The sequence below is a fragment of the Marmota marmota genome, unplaced genomic scaffold (genome assembly GCF_001458135.2).
Source record: "Marmota marmota marmota unplaced genomic scaffold, marMar, whole genome shotgun sequence".
In the NCBI taxonomy this organism is placed as follows: domain Eukaryota; kingdom Metazoa; phylum Chordata; class Mammalia; order Rodentia; family Sciuridae; genus Marmota; species Marmota marmota.
This window is the reverse complement of record NW_025999927.1, coordinates 5,881,871-5,901,970: the sequence shown is the minus strand read 5'-3', so window position 1 is coordinate 5,901,970 and position 20,100 is coordinate 5,881,871. Positions and strand designations below refer to the sequence as shown.

The following is a 20,100-nucleotide window of genomic DNA, read 5'->3' as shown; positions in this document are numbered from 1 at the left end:
AAAGCTCTTGACATATCATATTTCATACATTAGATTTAAGTGGGTTATGAACTCCAATATTTACCCCAAATACAGATTGTAAAATCACATCGGTTACACATCCACATTTTTACATAATGCCATATTAGTAACTGTTGTATTCTGCTACCTTTCCTATCCTCTACTATCCCCCCTCCCCTCCCCTCCCATCTTCTCTCTCTACCCCATCTACTATAATTCATTTCTCTCCTTGATTTTTTTCCCATTCCCCTCACAACCTCTTATATGTAATTTTGTATAACAATGAGGGTCTCCTTCCATTTCCATGCAATTTCCCCTCTCTCTCCCTTTCCCTCCCACCTCATGTCTCTGTTTGTTGTTAATCTTTTCTTCCTGCTCTTCCTTCCTGCTCTGTTCTTAGTTGCTGTCATTATATCAAAGAAGACATTTGGCATTTGTTTTTTAGGGATTGGCTAGCTTCACTTAGCATAATCTGCTCTAATGCCATCCATTTCCCTGCAAATTCCATGATTTTGTCATTTTTTAGTGCAGAGTAATACTCCATTGTGTATAAATGCCACATTTTTTTATCCATTCATCTATTGAAGGGTATCTGGGTTGGTTCCACAGTCTAGCTATTGTGAATTGTGCTGCTATGAACATCGATGTGGCAGTATCCCTGTAGTATGCTCTTTTAAGGTCTTCAGGGAATAGTCTGAGAAGGGCAATAGCTGGGTCAAATGGTGGTTCCATTCCCAGCTTTCCCAGGAATCTCCATACTGCTTTCCAAATTGACCGCACCGATTTGCAGTCCCACCAGCAATGTACAAGAGTACCCTTTTCCCCACATCCTCACCAGCACTTGTTGTTGTTTGACTTCATAATGGCTGCCAATCTTACTGGAGTGAGATGGTATCTTAGGGTGGTTTTGATTTGCATTTCTCTGACTGCTAGAGATGGTGTCTGCTCCAAATTTTCATGAGATCAATGTTTCAGATTCCATCCTGGAAGGAGATCAGACAGCATTTGCCTTTTTGTGCCTGACTTATTTCACTTAATATAATAACTACCTTTTAGGTCCATTCATTTGTCCATCATGCTTTTTGATGGCTGAAAAAAATTCCATGTCATTCATATAGGAATATGTTATGTCATGGAATTTTATACATGACATATATTTATATATCATATATATGATGTCTGTGCACACATATTTTGTTTATCCCCAAGAGACAATATTCAGAATATATATTCTATACTATATATCTGATGAGTTCATATCCAGAATATACAAGGAACTCAATTCTGCAGTAAAACAAAATAAAACAATAAATAACTCAAGTAACAAATAGGCTTTTTAAAAAAATCCTGATAGCACTTATTTCTTGCAAAAATAATCTATTTTATTATTTTGGGTTAATATTAGAATAAAAACACATCTTTTTGGTAAAATTCCATCTGTGGAGGGTTCTATATGATTTTCTTATGTATTATTTCATTTGAATTCATTCTAAGGGATAAACGTTATTATGCAAATGGTAAAGATAAAGAATCTATTGTCCAAATCAGTGAATAAAGTTCACTTCCTTAGTAGGACTAGTGGAAGAATTCAGATCTAGGATGTCTGGTTCCAGAGCTGAGGCTCTTCTGCAGAACCGTCATGGATGGTTCCAAACCACTTGTGCTTCCTATTTAATTTTATTTTCAGGATCATTCTTTTTAGTTCCAGAATTTCTATTTAGTTCCTTTTTTTAGTTTCCTATAATCTAGTTAAATTTGACATCTTTCTACTCACGTTTTTTCTTTTTTCCTTATTCATAATTAAACGTGTTCTGGCACATAGGTATCTTTGTATTTTCCATCATCTTGCCTCTAGGTATACCTACTGATTTTTATTGCACTTTGGAGATTGTGTTTTATTTCAGCAGAGTGTTATTACTCTCCTCTGCTATGAAAGTGAATAGTGTATCTCATCACCTTAATTTGGTCTGGGCAAATAGAGTCAAGGCTGAATTCAAGTTTTAAGGAAGCTCGGTCTTTGATTTACTCTATACTAGCACCATGCACGTATACTCAGCCCTTGTTTTCTGAACTCAACTCTAGAGATCTCTGGCTGATATATATTTTTTTATCAGTATACAAATTTAGAATTTATAGGCATACAATTTTAGAATTTGGCAAATGTCTCAAAGACAAAATATTCTGTACAACTTAACAGCGTCAAGCCTTCAGTGTGTCTCTCTAGCCACATAAGGTCATTAGATGTCCTGGCAGTAATTGCCCTCTGTGGGCACAGTCCAAATTCTCCAGTGCCTCCTGTTTTAGGCAAAGTCTGCAAGTGTCCAGGAGTGTGTTCTCAGAAGTCAGCTCCCCTCTTTGAGTTACTCTCATTTTGGAACTCTTGAAACAGACTTGCAGCAAACCCTGTTCACAGATCATTGGCTTTTATTAGCAATTCTTGGATCAACCTGCATTTCAGACCAAAACTGCTTCAGAATGCTTTGCCTTGCCCCGTGTGCAGCAATATTTAGAACCTGAGAAGAGGAAGTGGAATACAAAGAGCCAAAGTGAGGTGCAGGCAGAGCTTGGTCAGCAAAGCTAGGTGGTTTGCTTTATTTGAATTTGGTTTGAGTACTTGGCTGCCTGTGATTGATGGAAGCTTGGCTGCTGTAATTGGTCAAACTCCAGTTCCCTGATCTGGGAGTAGATCACAGTCTATTTACATGTCGGGTTAAGTTTCAATTTATCAGCTGCAGAGAAAACTGCAGGACAAACTCTACATACTTTTATGTCATACTTAATCTAACAGAATACTAGCTTCATTAGTTCCCCATGGTTTTAGTAATTTGCTAATTCATTAGAAAGACAATTTATATATATAATCCATTTTTTCTAGATATTCTCATCAAAACATTGACATACTCCTGGATATCAAGTATGTTATGCTACTGGATAATTTTATGCTACTGGATCTATTTTTGGTTAATATTTCTTTTAAATTGGGATTCCCTCCATTAAGATGCTGCTGCTACTCACCCTTTACTTGCAATGTTACACTGCTCATGTTCCTGTATGTACTGCCCTGTCTACTACTCAAATAAATATGATATTCTTCCAGGGAAAACAAAGGACATTTTAATGATAATAGGTCTATTCTACATTCTCACAATACTGTGAGATGAATAGAGTTGGTACAGCCTTCACTTCATGGTATTAAACAACATGGATTCCTTACAAACTATTGCATAACATGGGCAAAATTAAATATCTTCCAAGCTTCATTCAAGGAAATAAGAAAGCTAAATAGTTCATTTTTTTTCCTATTGAGTCATGCAAAGAATTGGTAACTTGAGTTAAAGATAGTTATTCTCCTGTGCTAAGTTATAATAGGTTTATATTTCCAGCTTGGAGAAGATGTATAGCTTTGAACTTCATAGTCATCTTAGTGTTTCAACCTGTGTTTCCTCTGGTTCCCAGAGAGCTAAAGCTAGAAATATAGAATTAACAATATAGGTGTTTGCCCTTCAGGATTGTGCAAAAAAAATTTATTGAAATTTTGCATTAATTGATTTTGAAACAATGCTTCAAGGCATCTTCCTATGAATAGAGGAGTAGTGATCAATCTTTTGTTTTTCTTAGAATTGACTTCTCAGAAGGGGTTTATACCATTCTACATCTTAGCTTTAATTTCTTATTAGTGTGCCATGCACAATTCCTCAAGGTTGCTGCCACTCTTTCACAGAAATGACCACAGTGGTGCTTTTTGCTTTAAAAAAAAAATGTCCTGGGCAGGGCTGATGGTGTGCACTTGTAATCCCAGAGGCTCAGGAAGCTGAGGAAGGAGGATCATTTATTCAAATGCAGCCTCAGCAAAAGTGAGGCCCTAAGCAACTCAAGGGGACCCTGTCGGGGTTTCCATAGCTGAGGTTGTTGCCCAGTGGTTCAACACCCCTGAGTTCAATCCCTGGTACCAAAAAAAAAAAAAGTCCCTGAACCCTAAGAACCACAAATCATTTGTACTTGAAAGACCTGGGTTTTAATGTTGGTATTGGCATTTGGTTTATATTATTTAAATGTATAGAATTAAATAGTTTGAATAAGTTTATATAATTAAATAAGACTTTCAATAAGACTCTGTCTATGCATCAAAATAAGTACATATATATTCACCTCACAAAGGTCAATGACAAAACTTAGCTTTAGAATTGCCTGTGTTTTACAAATGGGACACAAAGAATATGTTGACAAAATGAACACAGAAGAGTGAAAACACTTTTTGACTAAAATCTAAATTAAATCTCAATACTGCTCCATTTACTTGAGTTGGGAGTTGAAGGAAAGAAATTTCCAAATGTTTTTCCATCTTTCCTTTCCACTGGAAGATGAAACCCAGGATTGCTATATTTTTAATGCAGATGTTAAATTATGGTTGGCAATATACAGACCAGACAGAATTACAACCCAATAAAGGAAGAAAATGTTATTCTTCTTTGTTAATACTGCAAGCGGAATCCAGTTCCTAAAAAATTAAACTAGAGAGTCTATAGGTGAAATTTGAAAGCATCCATAAGTAAGGGAGTACATATCTTTGTGTATCCTTTCTCCTGTAAGATCCACTTAAATATGAAATGAATTGCAGGAGAGCAGTTGTGCTGAATCCATAGAAAATGGACCGGGATTATGATGTTAAGTGTGCAGGGAAGGGACAAAGGTAGACTTGAAGTATACAAATAAATAAATTAAAAACTAGTTTTACCTTCTACTTCTCCTGAAGATAAACTAAAATGGACAAAATTCACCCTGTCATCTGAAAGACACTTAAAAATAATAGTACAACGTGTATTCAAACTATTTAAAGACTCTGAAAGTCAGACCTGAGAGATATGAAGAATATCCAAGTTTTTGCCTAGAAAGAACCCCCCTCCCCCCACAGGAAGGGGACTGAGGGAGGAGTGGCAGATTCCCAAGAGCCAAGAGTCCAGGAAAACCAGTTTTGCTAGAGTTTACAAAAGCAGGCCAAGGGGACAACTGCAAAGCCAGGCAGGTGGAGAGGTCTGAGGAGGATCTTCCTAGGACATTAGACTAGTGTTCATCAGTGTGTGTGACTAAGAGGCTCCTTGAAGCTAAGGAAAAAAATGACCTGGAAGAATGGGAAGAACCAGTCCCTAGAAGTCCTGCTCCCACTAACCAGACTGGACACCCTCAGGATCATGGAGGGATAGGGCTGGTTATGCAGAAAGATCTTACCCTCCTGAGCAGCAGAGAATAATGCATCCTAGACTATGCCTCTTCAGTTTTGCTTAACAAACCATAAAACCAATACCTAAAAACTCAGAACTATTTCAAAATAAGTTAATACATCCCAGAACAAATATTGGGAATATTTTAAGGATTTCAAAACAAGGTATAATTTACAATGTGTGGCATCTAGCAAAAGATATTGGAAAGAATACAGGAAAGCAGGTAAACACAAAATCAGCAATGAAGAGACAAATGAATCAAATAAGTCAGATATGGAATTGACACAGATATTAGAATTATTGGCAAAATAAAAAAATTAAAAACCAATTATTAAAGATATTTTCCACTTCCAGTTTCAGGTACAATATATAAAGATTTTACAAGTTATCAGTTACAGCTTAAAATAAGAAATAAGAAAGAAAGAAACTGAAAAACATAATAATCCATGATTTTTCTTAAATCGAACAAAATTGGTGTAGCAAAGTAATCTGCCCTTGAAAATGTTGGAGATTCAGGCAAATACAGAGAATCCACCCAGATCATCTTGCCTTCAGAAGAAGCCACTGGGTGGATAAACAGTTAGGAACTGGCAGGATAACTTTGACAAATCCATGTGACTTGACAACAACTCACTAAAGAGTGGAAAGCAATCTTAGGGGAACACCAGCCACCCTGAGCTTTGCCTGCTGGTCACACAGTTCTTCTGTATGAGGAGCCAAAAGAAAGTCCCCTTCCTGGCTCTGGCATGGGGAGAGAAAGGGGGCCATTTTAAAATACATCTGGAGAGTCCTGAACTTAGAGGAAAAGGTTTTTCCCTTCCCCAAGGATCTCAGACTAACTAGATGATAGACTAGAATGCCTCCCCTCCCCACATCTTAAAACCACATCCCCAGAGTTCCAGGATAATTACAGTCGAGACAGACAGAAGGAAGACCAGCCCAGATGCAGATATTCATCTATACAAAAGGAAACTTGAGCAGTAATGTGCTGGTCACATTTTCCTCACTGTGATCAAAATACCTAACAAGAATAACTTAAGAGAAGGAGGGGTTTACTTTGGGCTCATGGTTCAGAGGTTCAGTCCATGGTAGGCTGACTCTATCGCTTTGGGCCCAAGATAAGGCAGAACACCAAGGAGGAAAGGTGTGACAGAGGAACACTGCTACACTCATGCCAGCCATGAAGTAGAGGGAGGGAGGGAGGAGAAGGGGCTACAGGGCACATACAATGTACAGGGACCCCCACCCCACCCTGTGACCCACATCCTCCAGCCATGCCCCACCTGCCTACAGTTAGCACCCAGGCTATTCAATCTAGGATGGACTGATGGGGTTTCAGCTCCCATAATCCAGTCATTTCACCTCTGCATATTCCTGCATTAACAGGAGCTTTGGACCTCAGACCCAAACCATAACAGGTAACTTCAGTAAAGGCTTTTTATCATTTAAGTTGATTCTTTAAACACAAGTAATAGGAAGTATGGAATATTAACATGCAAAAATTAAAATAAGAGAATAGTAATTCAGTGGGAGGAATGCAAGTTACTATTTTAATATACCCATAAACTCTACTATCATTGGGCGGGAGGCCAGTAAGTTAAATATGTAAAGGATTATATAAAGCACAGAGTAAGGATTGAAATAATAAAGATTTAAAGCTAATATGATAACATGAGATAAATTGAGAACACTTTAATACAATTAACTCCAAAAAAAGGCATAGAAGAACAAAAGAAGAATATGTAGGAAGAAGATACATTTGAATCTTGCCATATGAACAATCACATCAGATATATATGTTTTGTTGTTTTCTTTTATTTCAGATAGGGCCTTGCTATGTTGTCCAGAATGGCCTCAAACCTCTGGGCTTACTACCACGGACTGAACTTGTGACACCATAAACCCAATCCTTCTGCCTCAGCCACTCAGTTGCTGGGATTACAGGTGAGTGTGCCTTGGTTCCTACTTAATCACATCCAATGTAAAAGGCTAATTAACATATGAGGAAAAAAAAACACCTTGGCAAATCTAATCAAGAGGAAGTTTGAGTATCTATATTAAGGTTGGATAAAGTAGAGAAAAAAGCAATGAATATTGGCAAGGTAAAAGAAAGCCATTTTAGAATAAAGAGATCAATTTCTTGAGAGGATTTTAAAAGTATTTAAGTACCCACTAATGAGCTTCGAAATACATGATAGGCAAAAATGATAGGGATGTCAAAGAAATTCATAATCAGTATTTATAGCTGAAGATTACAACTGCCTTCTCTTTGGACAGCTATTTTATTCTATTTTTATAGAATAAAAAGAAATTTAATATGAATATTACTTAAACAACATTGCCAACCAATATGACCTAATTGATGTTTGGGAGGTATTGCAGGAAACATCAAAAAACTCATATTTTTTTAAGAACACATAAAACATTTACCAATATAAGGCATATTTTAGACCATCAAATTTTGTAAATGCAAAAGGATTCAAGTCTTAAAATACATGCAATGACAAATATGGGATTAAATGATCAATTAATAACAAGAAAACAACTGAGAAATTTAAAACATTTATATGCAAAATCACATGTATTTAAGTAGTATCTGACTTCACAAGGAAATTAAAAGGGGGAAAAGTGTTTAATATGAAATAAAACGAAAATATATGAAACTCTGTGGGATGCAATTCAAGCACTATTATTAGGATGCATTTAGCAATGAATATGTGTATTTTCAAAGAAAAGTATCAAACCTATGACCTCACAGAACGGACCTTTTATCTATGACACAAGGAAAGACAAGGGAAACTTTAAAGTTGAGAATAGGAAATAATAAGAATCAGAGTAGAAATCAGTTATAACAAAGCAGAAAAATTAAGTAGGAAAAAATTACAAAAACAAAATTGGTTCTTTGAGGAAATCAGTAAATTAATAAATTTCTAATCTGATTTATCAGGAGAGAAAGGAAACAGAAATAACCAACATCAGGAAGCAGAGACTTTATATCACTATATAACTACCGTGTTTTAAAGGATAATAATAGAGCATTCTGTTCATACAGATATTTTAAGAATAATAATAAAGCACCATGATTAAATTTATGCCATGAAACTTGAAACTATGGCTTCCATGGAAAAATCCCTTACAGAACACAACCTACAAGACCTGTATTAAAGAAGAAAGAGATGCCATGAATATCCAGGTATTTATTCGAGAATTTGAGTCTTTAGGTTAACAATGTCCAGAAAGGAAAAATGCAGGTCCCAGGTGAGTTCTCTCCAAAACTTCAAGAAGAAATAATAAAACTTAAACACAAATTCCTCCAGAAAATAAAAGGAAGAGAAAGTAATTAACTCTTTCTATGATGCTAACATCATCCTGATGCAAAAACTTGACAAAGCCATTAGAACAATTGGAAACTACTGGTGGACACTCCTCATGAGCATACATGCAGGGAGCCACACAGGAGCTGAGCAAGTGGAATCAATACTATGTGATGATATGTCCTTACCGGCAAAGGTTGTCACATAATGCAAGGTGGCCTTAACATTCAAACACCAATCAACAAAATGGTAGAACACAGCCATGTTCATTTGTGTGGACATAATTTCTGACCACTTTCTTTCACACTGTGGCAGAGTTGAGGAGTTTAAGAAAGAAACATATAGCTTGCAAAGTACATTTCTGCATGAACCTTTTTTTATTTAAATATTTTATTTTTGTAAATGAAAAAAGATTCAAGTCTTACAAAATACATGCAGTGACAAATATGGGATTAAATGATCAATTAATAACAAGAAAATAACTGAGAAATTTAAAACATTTGTATGCAAATTCACATGCATTTAAGTAGCATCTGACTTCACAAGGAAATTGAAAGGGGAAAAATGTTGTAGTTGGACACAATACCTTTATTTTATTTATTGTTTTTATATGGTGCTGAGGATCAAACTCAGGGTATTGCATATTCTAGGCAGGCGAGTGCTCTACCCCTGAGCCACAACCCCAGTCCACGATCCTATTTTTTAAAGGTTGCTTATCCCTAGTCTATGGGGAAAAAAATCTGAAAATCTTTGAATGCGACCAAATATAATGAATGAGTTTAGGTTGATACTGTATACAACTTTGATGTAAAAATCAATGATATTTCATATATTAGAAATAGAAAATTAGGAATTGAAATTTTAAACATAGTATGGAAATATGAAAAAGGAATAACTAATTAAAAGATGGGAAAGACCTGTCAACTAAAAAAAATGCTGTGGTGACATGTTATGAAGACCTGAATGAATAGAGGTAGCATATTCATGGTTGGAAACACGCAGTAGTATTAAGATGCCAACCCTCTCTAAATTGATACAGAGCATTGGAATTGATCACTTCATTGGCATTGAGTGTAAACTCAATCAAGTTATAGCAGGTGTGTTTTTTTGTCAAAATTGCAAAATTAATTGTAAAACTATTGTGCATATGAAGAGAAACTTGAAATGTCAAAGCACCTTTGAAAAAGAAGGACAAAGTTGTAGAAAATGATAGTTCTACTCTCTTTGGTTTGTTGTGAAGATTAAATTAATGACTGCATTTGGAGGACATTGGCTGCAACGTGGTGCACTGTTAGTACTACTGGTATCTACTACAGCCCCGTAGGCAACAGAAACAACACCAGAGCCAAGTCTACAGGGCCTTCAAAGTGCACCAGGGAAACCCCAGCTGCAAATGGTGGAGATGGGCAAAGCAATTGGCTGTCTTCTAGGATGAAGTCAGCAAAACGGGCTAAGAGGAAGACTAGGGTTGAACATCTTAATGTGAGGGAAATACATTAAATTGTGGGATCCTCTCTGAAATTCTTTATAAAAACTTATATGTCATTTTAGTCTTATGTTCAAATTACCTTATCCCCCTGTGGCCAACACTTGTGGATAAAGAAGGAAGGGTCATTGAGAGTGTCCACAACTGACCATAATAGGAAGAGTTTTCAGGGAAAAATGGACAATTAAACAATTGTCCAAAGTTCACTGGTTTAGGAAGAAGAGGAGACTTGAAATAAATATTTAGAACTTTATACAAACTGAACACACAAATGGGTGAAGAGTGGGGGAAATATCAAAAGAAACACTGAAGGCCAGCCAGGGAGTGACAGGGAGTGACAGGCCATAGGTAAAGAGAAAGGAAAGGGAATACTTTTTTGTAATTTTATTTATAAGGAGAGAATAAAGTTTTTAATTTTACCAGAAAGTCAATTGGTCATATCCTATCACAGGATCTAATAGGATAGGTCATATCCTATTACCACTCAGGCTATAAGACTAACACAATTTCTCTGCATTCTACTTTACATGAAAGGAACTATTTTTAGACACCTATGGATGCATATGATAAACTGCATAGAAAAAGAAGGTATGGAATGCTCAGTGTTTATTCTGGGCATCTGTGGATGTTCTAGGGACTATGTTTTTTGAGATATAAACTTCACCCTTGAAATGCTTGGGGTTAGCAAGTTTGTCTCCAAAGACCATACTCCAGTCTTCTTAGCATATCGGCAAAGACAGCAGAAATACAGACAATAAAATATGCACATTGTTTTGTGAGAGTTATGTCTAGATTGTGAGCTGAGAAAATATGAAGGAGGTTGTGCAATACTGATATAAAGAGCAACCTCAGATAGGTCTTGAAAGAGCAATTCTGTAAAATTAGAGCTGTCAGATTAAATGAATTTTCCAAGAAATGAAAAAAATGTTGCACATGAAACATGAGCTAGCAAATCTCAGCAATATCTTTTACAGAGTAATAGAGCTATCAATTCACATTGGTGACATAGTGTCATGCAACGTAAGTAAAACAGACATGGCCATATATTTGATGCACAATCCAAGAAAGAAAATTCTCATTTCTATGTAATTCATATATCTGGATATAGTATTCATCTTTTTATATTTATTTTCACATCACCAGAATATCTAGAACATTTTACTCATCTGGGATTTCAAATAGGTTACAATACATTTTGATTTGTGAATAGGCATCCATGTTTAGTATTTTTGTAACATAATCTCATTCTCTTTGACTTTGGAAAATATCTAGTCCTGCTTCAAGTACTTTTCAAAGCACGTTCTTTTTTCTAGAGTGGAAAAGGGTTAATAGTGAGTCAACATCAATATGTCACAGTAATGACCTAACAGTTTTAATATGCGAAATTAGATTAAAAGTGCTAGTTCATTGGTCCAATTCCAGGAAGACACTAGGTCCAACCCCAGTTTGGCTTCTCATAATGCATCATGCTCCTCTTCCCCTGAACAACTTAAACTTTGAACATAAACATGTTATCAACTCTGGTTCTTGGAAACAATTTTCCATCAGGCTCCCACTGATGCATACTTAACTCAAGTTGCTGTCTCTTCCAAGGGTACTTAGAGTTTTGCTCTTCATACAAAATTAAAACCCTGTAGGAAATAACCTTGAAGAATGAATGAAGACCTGGAGGACGATTATTGTAACTTTATAAAGACAAATCTACTTGTTAGAATTTCCTAGTTTCCTTAGAGCATCTACCCGCTGGCCCTAGCTTCCCTGTTGGCACCGTATACTATTCAAGACAATTTTCAGTTATCCTGTCTATGACAGCAAAGAAAAAAATCCAAACCACTTGCAAGGATAAACAAGCTGAAATCTGTTATACAGAAAATTGGCTAAAAGATGTTAAAATTGGATAAAAGATGTTAAAATTATAGGAAAGAGATATAACAAAACATTTAAACCTATCAGATTGGAAAGGTTTTAATAATTCTTAAATTATAGTTAACATTCCTTTTTCATTTTTAATTTATTTTTACTGGTTCTTCTGCTAGTTATACATAGCTTTAGGAGTCGTTTTGACAAATAGCAAAGAAATGCAGAAGCCAGATTTCAGGGTAAGGTGTGTCTGGTGGGGGGTAACTATCAGTGCTTTCAATCTCCTTTCAACAGCCTGATCTGTAGTTGATCCTCGTTCATTTCTAGCTCATATTTTCTTGTCTATGATGCAGAACAAACACTAGGGGGAGAATATTTGTTTTGACTCTTGCTTCTTTGCTGCAGTCAGTCTTCATTGATTTGTGACTAATCCAAGATTGCTGCCCCATCTCAAAAGAGACCTTCCAGTTCTGGTTTTCTACATTTTTCTGGTCAGTAATAAACTTCTAAATTCCATTCTTCACAAAGATCAGAAACCAAGCCAAGGAAAGGAACTATGGAGTTGTTGGTTAGGTATTGTTGTGGTCTGCACCCAGTTAATAGGCACCCACTGAGATTAACTTCAGAAATGAAATATCTAATTTCAGGAGAAGAAAAATCAAAGGGAACCAAAACAGAGAAAGTTATTAACCGGAAACCAAACCTGAGGCTTAATATCTGGTGTTACAGACTTTCAGCTTAACTTGAAAGTGAAAATAAAAATAAATAAATAAACACTTACAAAAAGGAATTTAGAGTTTTTCCTGTTTATCTCCCTGAATGCCTGCAAATATGAGCTGTTCCACAGAGTGGGAATTAATCAGTCACCAGAGCATAAACTTAATCTCTTGGCAGCCAAATAGGAACTAAGGGAATGCAATGATGTCTCTTCACATGAAAATTTCTTCAGCTGAGCAATGGACCAAAAGCATTCAAAGAAATGAATACAAATTTTCTTCCCATTATCAGGGGAGGCTGCTTCTCTACCACTCTTAAGCACTGAATCTAAATTGACTTTTCACAATTGCCCATATGACACGTTGTCCAATTTCCTTGCCATTTAGCAATGTGTCTAAAGACCTATTTAGTAGCTTTACAGTTTTGGGTCCTATTCAGTTTCACACATTTATTAGGTATCTTGAAACATATCTTCCACAGACAAAGGGGTACTAGTACATTTGTAGTATAAATGCTTTCATGAGGTAAATTCACTTAATTCATGCAGACCTCACATATTATTACATAAGCAATTCAACAAAGAACAAAAGCTAATATAATAGTTATTACATAATACATATTGTAATATTATTGTCATAAATGCTTAAAGTTAATAAGGATAAAAGATGTTAAAATTATAGGAAAGAGATATAACAAAACATTTAAACCTATCAGATTGGCAGGGTTTTAATAATTCTTAAATCATAATTAACATTTTTGCATTCCTTTTTAATTTTTAATTCATTTTTACTGTTTCTTCTTCTAGTTATACTTAGCTTTAGGAGTCATTTCGACATCATCATAAAAGCATGGAATACAATTTTCTATAATTCAGTCCCTAGTACTTTACCTGTCCCTCCCCTCCTCCTTACCCCAATTCCCTTCCCCTCTGCTTGAATGATCTTTCTGTTGTTCACTTTTGGTTATTTGTTTTTAGTTAGTGTCCTGGGGATATATGTGATGGTAAGATTCACTGTGGTATATTCATCTATGCCCACAGGAAAGTGAGGTCAGATTCATTCCACTGTTCCACTTAAAGGTTTATGGAAACAGCACTGTCATATAACATGGCAGAATGCAAATCAGTGCACAATTTCTAGTTTTAAATAGCACTTATAAGATGACTATCAAAGGGTATTACTAACACAAATTTCAGCATATCCATCCAGTACATTAAGCAGCTCTTGAATCAGGATAGGACCTCAACTGAAGCACAGGTGTGGGTGTGTGCTATATAACAACACAATCAACCTTCTGGACACTAAAGGACACTACTGAAAAGTTCTTTATCTAGGTATTAAAACTAAGCACCATATAACATCACCGATTCATCCCATCATGGAGTTCCATAACTCTGCTCCTCTCAGCTCAGTTTCAAAAGTCTGCAGTGAGGATGACGATGCCTATGTTGTTAAAGTTATGATCTGGCACGAGGGCTTTCTGGGTGCTGTAATTGTACCCTGCCTCCCCCACGAAGCACTGTGAGGACCCCTCCAGAGCTGGAAGTATCTCACCTGCACTCTCTGAGCCCTTGGGGTCGAGGTACAGGGGGCAACTGGTGAGTTTGCATCTAGTTGTTGACTTCTGGAGCTTCATGGGCACCCATGTGTGCGTGCCTGTGTGCCCCCTCCCCAACACACACACTTGCTGTTAGGGAGAACATGGCCCACCTCCATACTGTAATTTTGCTTAGGAGCTTTTAGGACATTGCAAATCTAGGCTGTCTCTGAGGTGTCCACAAAAAAAGCATAAATAAAACCCCTCTGTGTTGGGTTAAAAAGCAAACTGCCCTGCTTCTAAACTTAGAACCAAAGATAGGAGAGGCTGAAGTCACATCTGACAAAACATTATACATGACCTCTTCTCTCCATACAGCAGGTTACCCTTAAAATTCACCAAAGATGTGTGGTCTGCACTTGGAATGGGACAGTGTTATCTAGAGGGCTTTTAACAGCATGCTACACAATGGGGAATCAAGCTGGACTTTGCATTTTGGGGACAACTTACTTTGGGACTTCTGTAGGATGACAGATGTTCTGGCACAGGAACTTTGAGAAGATATGACACCAATCCTTTTGAATTGCCATGAAGTCTATCAAAGAAAATAAGAAAACAATCAATTCTCTTAAATGACAGGTACCTGTCAAACTAGCTCATGTGACGGGAACACAAGTGCCATCACAGCTGTATCTGTCACGCTGTATGATCAATTTTCCAAATAAATAATTAGTGAAAAATTTACCAATCCCAGGGACTACAAAGTAACACATTCACACCACTTGAGTCATGTGGGAAACTGGGGGAGCTAGAGCCAGTGTTTGAGCCAGGGGCCCTTGAAAGTGAGTTTTCATGCCATTTCAGTTGGTTTTAATATTATTTCTTAATATGATAAACTAGAAATGATATTCTGAGCTCAGAGAAACAGGCAGGAGTGAAATCATAAAGTTTTCTTTGTAGGTCTTTGTGATTACTTCTGAGTTCCTGAAAGAAGCCTGAAGTGGGCTCAGGTTCCCTGAGGAGGTCACTCAGCCTCTCTGGCCTTAGCTGCCCCCTCTGTGAAGGGAAGATATCTTGTACACTGAGAGATGGGCAAGGTCCCTTCCAGCAGAGACATCTTGTGATTATCAAAATGTGCACCTGTTACAGACACACAAGCAACCAACAGGAAAGGGAATGTAACTCAGCAGAGAAAATGTTTTGGTCTGTTCAGAAGAGTAATAAAAAGTTCTAAGAGCTTCTTTTCAAAGATGCGATATGGTAAATCATGGAGATTTTGATTTCTGAAAACTATAGCTTCTTTAAAATTTTAGCTGGAGGTACAGCCATAGTGTGGTATTCCCACAAATATCATAATATAGTCAAATGAGTATTTTCCCAAGAAAATTGTATATATTTAATGTAAGAAAATCCAACCAAGGCAATTTCAACACTTCAATATGTACTTCCTTATCCATCCATGAAAGAAAAAAAATAGACTAAGTGATTGAGGCAAATAGACTCCTATATCTACAAATACATAGTGCAGAGAGTGTATCAGGCTGCACTCTAACGGCTTTGATTACAAATTCCACCCAGTTCTCACCACAACCCTGGAAGATAGTGGGAGGATTTTAAGGATGACAAATTTTAAAAACTTCTTGTTTTAAACATCAAAGAACACTCAACTATTAAGCTTTGATCTGAATTCGGGCTTCCTGGTTCTTCAATCTAGTATACAACCCATATTCTCTACAGCCTTGCTTAAGGTAAAGAGAAAAAAGAAAAGGGAAAAAGAAGCAGCTGATAATTTCTTAAATAATTATCTAATCTAAGAATCATTCACATATGGAAAAATGTTCAAATTAATTATTTTAATACATAAAAACATGTAAAAATGGGCTGTAATACAAACAAAAACATCTTTGTAGAATATTATAAAATTTTCAAATAAGAAAAACTGGAATCCCTCTAAGCTAATTAATTTCTATATCAGAACCACATACATATTAATAAATATATACACACATAACAGCAGATAAAAAGCTACGAACAGTACTGAAATGATAGAATGATTATCAAAGATTCTCTTACCCACTCCAAACCCTGACATCTAATTGTCTTAACAATCATAGTGACAACAGAGAAAAATAAAATATTATCTAATATTTTTATAAATCTATCATTCGTATTATAGAGTGAGACAGTAAACAAACAAACAAAAAACAAAAAAACCCACAAAATCATAGACCAAGAGTATCAGAACATTGAATCTTATAGGATAATAAAAGATATCACACTATGAAAAATAAATATATACTCCAGACATGCTAAGGTCATTTATCAATAAAAATTATATGCAATTACATGCACATAAATAATACCAAGGAAATATTAGTCAGTTTTTTGATTAGTTAGATCTTCCTTTTCAAATACTGCATTAGGAAAAACAGGTTGATAAGAGTGACTTTTATTTTTCTGTGGAAAAATTGTCTTCTAATAGAAGGCATTATGTGACAGCTCAATTTCAGACTTGAAATTTTGAAAATATTTAGTCATCAGTGTTCATTAATGGTCTTAGAAGGACTTGAGAGGCATTTAGAATTACATGCCAAAGGCCAGTAACAGAATCAAAAATTACTATGTTTGAGGGCTGGGGATGTGGCTCAACTGGTAGTGTGCTCGCCTGGCATGTGCGGGGCGCTGGATTTGATCCTCAACAGCTCATAAAAATAAAATAAAGATATTTTGTCCACCTAAAACTAAAAAAAAATATATTAAAATTTTTTTAAAAAAATTACTCTGAATCTCACATTTACATTTGGAAAGAAAAGGGAAGAACTAAAAATATACTTGTAGGTTTATTATGTATAATTTAAAGTGTGAACTCCTATCTCAGCATAATATTTAGCAAGACCTATATGAAGGCATACCACAATCACAAAGCTTACAAAGCCCATTTTTATAGTGGTTACTTATCTTTAAAGAGCATTCCAAATCTATTCCAGGTCATTTAGAAATAAACATGAATTTGCTGAAGACATTTACCTCCAGAGTCATAATGGACACACACGGATTTTGCATCAGAGGACTAGGACTCATTTGGGTTAATTAGTTCAGTCCTGTTTTTCTTTGTCTAAATCAGTCTTCTCTCTTGCTTGAGGAGCAGACAGTATTTCCCTGTCAATGTGTCTCTCCTCAATATTAGCCCTGAGCCTCAAATTTGAACTAACTTTAATCATCAGTTCCTGAGGACTATTACACTCATATTAGTCAGAGACTCCGAAGAAAAGAACCATAGGAGGTTACCAATATGACTACTTATTCCTGCAGAATTTGCATTGGAGTCAGTAGATGACATATCACCCAAGGTGGGCAGCGCCAACCAATCCTTTGAGAGTCCAAGTAAAATAACAGGTGGAAAAGGGTGAATTCATCTCCCATTAGATCTGAGACATCTATATTCCCCTGCCATAGACATCTGTGCTCCTAGATCTCAAGCCTTAGGTCTCAGACCTAGACTTATACTAGCAGCTGCTCCGTCCTCAAGCCTTTGGCCTCACCAAATCATACCATTGGTGGTTCCCCAGCTTGCAGACAGCAGACTGTGGGACTCTCAGCCTCCATGATGGTGTGAGCCAATTTCCACTAACTCTCCCGAGACATACGCCTATTGGTTCTGCTTCCTGTGGAAACCTGACCGGCACAGGTGTTGAACTGAAAGGGCTCATGGTAGGTAAACTCCATCTTTATAATTCTTTTTAAATTGTTCTCCTATTCTTCACTAATATTTCTTTTCCTTTTCTCCCAGGTTTATTCCTTTTCCTGTTGGAGATACAAGACACAGTAGAGGAAAATGAAGTAGAATTGCAGAACTCTGAGATAGAACAATGCCATATCAAAATCACCTTGAGCTCTATTTCTGAGTAATGAAAGATACTTTATTTCTGAGGAGATAAAGACCACTCACATTCACTAAGGAAAAAAAACAGAAATAAACATAACTTATAAGGATATGAAATCCTTATATAATATACTTTCTTCACTGTAGTATACTTTATCAATTTTAAGATTACAAAATGAGTCAACTATTATTTTGACACAATCTGGAAACAGGTATATTTCTTTTCAATTCTCCTTTATAAATCAACTAATATAATACTGAAAACCATGGAGGTTATTACTATGTCCATTTCTTTTGCCTCTCAATATAGAATCTGAAGTCCTCCAGGGGAAAATGGTAACATAATAACATTTCCTGAGAGAGAAATAAGAGAGAAAGTTGAACTTGTTGAATTGTTTTTCTTTCAGAAAAGTAAATTTTGCTCTAAGGTTTGATGTTAGGACAAAATAAATATATTATAGTTTTGAACAAGTCTTCCACTCTACCACTTTGTTTGAGGATTAATGCACATAAATCAATCAGGATGGTTTGTCCCAATAGCTCTGTTGAGATTTTTTAACATCATAGTTAACAAAAGTTTTCATGCATACCTAAGTAATCAAAAGTCAAAGGACAATAATTCTGGTGTCAGAAGATCAGATTTAGCTCCTCACAAATGCCCTATGACCATGTTTCTGCCACATTATTGCCTTGGCCCATGGCTTCCCCTGTAAAACAGGTCCAGTGTGGTATCAGTCACACAGATTTGTTGTAAATAGCAAATGAGATTACCTATGTAACATGCTCAATGTGATATTTGTTGCCTATTAGGTCAATCTTAGCTATTATTTCCTCTTCAGACAAATTACTTTTAATTTACCATTTCCTTCCTTCCTGAGATTGTTTAATGTTTTAAATTTTTCTTGGTGAATTATAATTATCCCTAATAGTGAGATTTGTTGTGACTTATTTATGTGTTCACATAACATGGTTTGGTCAATCTCATGACATTGCCATTGCGACCCCACCACTTCTGCAAGTATCTATCGCGTCCCTTCAGCACTCCCCCCTCCCCCCCCGCCCCTCTAATGTATCCTGAGGTGTCAGCAGGGTAGGAGATGACAGTCTGACAGTCGCTGCTGTCTCTCCTGGAGCTTCCTTTGCTGCGGGCCAAAGGGGGTAGTGAGAATTGAAGGTGGAGATAAAGCACAGAAGGGGAAGAGGGTGGGTATGCAGGTGGGGTGAAGAGTTTGGTAAGGCAGATGTGTGAACACTGGATGGGTGTCTGGACCAAGCATGGGAGGGGCTCACAGATGCAGAAGAGTGTTTGAGGCAGGGAGGCTGGCATCCAGGTGGGGCTGGAGCAGAGGTGGGGAGACTTTCAGGAAATCTAGCCACTCGAGATTGGTAAGCAGGAGGCGGGCGTTGGCTTGGAGCAGAATGCTGGACAGAGGTGCAGAGGGCCAGGGTGGGACAGGTGCTCAGACTCTCCTGGCTGCAGTGGAGACAACACTCTCCCAGGAGTCAAGGTCTGCACAAGGACAGCAGCTGAGAGGAAATGGCTTTCATTGGATTTCGATGTCTTTGAAAGGCTTCACCGTGCCTGCACTCTTCTCGGCATTAGTCACTCCCCTCTATTCACAGAACCTTCAAAGCATCCTTAGTCCTGGCTATTCCTGTTCCTGCCTACCTTCTTCTTGTCACACTCCCCCTGACAGAGGCTCTCTCCTCTCTTCTTCAGGCTTTTGCACCTTCAGAGGTTCTGTTGGGCCAGCACCACAGTCTGTAAGTCAGTTCCCAAGTGGAGCACCTTCAGGCACCAGAACAACACCGGCAGAAAGCATATGCCCACCTCTGGGCACAGCCTCATGGCCTCCAGGCCCCTGAGCATCACAGCTGGTTACAACACATGACCCCTCTTCTCCATCCTGCCCCATTACCTCAGAGGGAATTTTAGCATAACAGAAAGGAGAAGGGGTTTCAGGATGTCACATTTTAAACTGTATCACCAAATATGTTTCAAAGTTATGTTTATCAAAGGACAAATATGAAAAGTCTAAGCCTAATGGAAGCACACATCACAGCCTGAGAAGGCATCTGCCGGCT

General features: G+C 36.9%; 1 long non-coding RNA gene across 1 annotated transcript in view; it reads right to left on the bottom strand.

The window, feature by feature from the left end:
- Window positions 1-20,100, bottom strand: part of LOC125615913 — a 47,783-nt gene that overhangs the window by 13,045 nt on the left and 14,638 nt on the right. The window contains exon 3 of the long non-coding RNA XR_007346521.1: window positions 14,643-14,727. This is a non-coding gene — a long non-coding RNA (uncharacterized LOC125615913). The remainder of the gene's footprint in view (window positions 1-14,642; window positions 14,728-20,100) is intronic.